The following is a 2,199-nucleotide window of genomic DNA, read 5'->3' on the forward strand; positions in this document are numbered from 1 at the left end:
GGGAATGAGGACAGCAGGGAATGGTGGGGACAGCCCAGGGATAAAACAGGAATCCGTATTTCACCGCTGAGTAAATCTCCCCCGCAGTTTGTAATAAGCACTTCATGCACATGGCATTTATCTCCTCCTGGAAAGGCGGTCCGAGGTGTTCCAGGAGCAATTTCCTGTTGCTGCATTTTATTCCAACCCGTTCTATTGGTCGGGGATCAGCACCCGCTGCGTGCAGCAGCATCTGGAGCATCCCGGGCATTCCCCAGGTGCGAGAACAACCCGGAGCATCCCGGAGAATCTCCCAGGTGTGACCGGAGCATCTCCGGCTGGATCAGCATCCCGGAGCATCCCGGACAATCTCCTAGGTGTGACCGGAGCATCTCCGGCTGTATCAGCATCCCGGGGCATCCCGGAGAATCTCCCAGGTGTGACCGGAGCATCTCCGGCTGTATCAGCATCCCGGGGCATCCCGGACAATCTCCCAGGTGTGACCGGAGCATCTCCCGGCTGGATCAGCATCCCGGGGCATCCCGGACAATCTCCTAGGTGTGACCGCCTCCCGGAGCATCTCCCGGCTGGATCAGCATCCCGGGGCATCCCCGGAGCCCGGCGGGCTCGAGCAGCGCTGCTCTCGCTAGAGGGCTCTGCAGGATGGCTTTGCAAAGGCTACCGAGCTGTTCTACCTCGGAGAGCAGGGTTGGGGCTGGCATTACTCCGGAGCTCAGGGCTGGGGCTGGCACTGACCCGGAGCGCAGGGCTGGGGCTGTGGCATCGCTCCGGAGCGCAGGGCTGGGTCTCTGGCATCGCCCCGGAGCGCAAGGCTGGGTCTGGCATCGCCCCGGAGCGCAGGGTTGGGGCTGGCACTGACCCGGAGCGCAGGGCTGGGGCTCTGGCATCGCCCCGGAGCGCAGGGCTGGGGCTGGCATCGCCCCGGAGCGCAGGGCTGGGTCTGGCATTACTCCGGAGCGCAGGGCTGGGGCTGTGACATCGCCCCGGAGCGCAAGGCTGGGGCTGGCACTACTCCGGAGCGCAGGGCTGGGGCTGTGACATCGCCCGGAGCGCAGAGCTGGGGCTCTGACATCGCCCCGAATCGCCCCGGAGCGCAGGGCTGGGGCTGGCACTGACCCGGAGCTCAGGGCTGTGGCTCTGGCATCGCCCCGCATCGCTCCGGAGAGCAGGGCTGGGGCTGTGGCATCACCCGGAGCGCAGGACTGGGGCTGGCATCGCCCCGCATCGCCCGGAGCCGAGGGCTCCCTTTGCTTCTCCTGACCCCGCAGAGCCTCAGCCCGGCCACTCCCGGGCACAGCCCGGACCGAGCAGCGCGACACCGAATGCCCCGGAATTGAAGGCGGACAGAACCACCCCGCTCGCAGCTCCGGCTGTGCCCTCTGCCCGCGGAGCCCAGCAGGACCGGTGTCCCCGCAGTGCCAGAGCCGTGCCCAGCGTGGGACAGCGCTGCCGCAGCGGGAGCAGCTCCCCCGGGACCCTTCACCGCCCGGCATGTGACAGTTCCCATCGCTACACATTCCATCAAAACAGCTCCGCAGAAATAGAAATAAAGGACACAAGTGTCACACGAGCCTGGACAGCAGCAGCCAGCCCCGGGCTCCAGCTGCCTTTCCCCACCAGACTGCCAGCAAATGGATAAATACAGACATTTGTGGTTGCACTGAAAAGGACCAATGGGATAATGAATGCTCTGCTATTCCTGCATTTTAAAAATGCCAASCACAGCTTAATTTCGCTGATGCACTTGTGTGGGTGCAAACTCATTTCAATGGAAACAGCTCCAGCCCCATTCCCACATTGATACCGGATGAACACAAGCAGCTGCCTTCATCACGCAGCTTTTTGACTCCCCCTTCAACTCCTTTGCTCCATTTGCTAAAAATATCTGTGCTATGTGGCAGGAATGCTTTTATCAGGTGTTTGTCAGGCCTTAGATCCCTGCTTTTACTCCAGATTCAGTCATTTTGGGAAATTCAGGCAGCGCTTAACCCATAACCGGGTGGGCCACAGGAACGGGGGCAGCAAAGAGCGAGGACAGGGACAGGGACAGGGACAGGGACAGGGACAGGGACCAGGAAGGCCATAAAGGGTGGGAGGAACCAAACACAGTTTGCTCAAGGTGGAGCAAACAGGTGGGAGGGAGAAGCAGCCGAGTCCAACGGGGCAGGAAGAAGCAGCTCCAGCGCACACAGGGAACAC

Source organism: Malurus melanocephalus, unplaced genomic scaffold, assembly GCF_030028575.1.
Source record: "Malurus melanocephalus ecotype Western Australia unplaced genomic scaffold, MMel_1.1 scaffold_965, whole genome shotgun sequence".
Lineage (NCBI taxonomy): Eukaryota > Metazoa > Chordata > Aves > Passeriformes > Maluridae > Malurus > Malurus melanocephalus.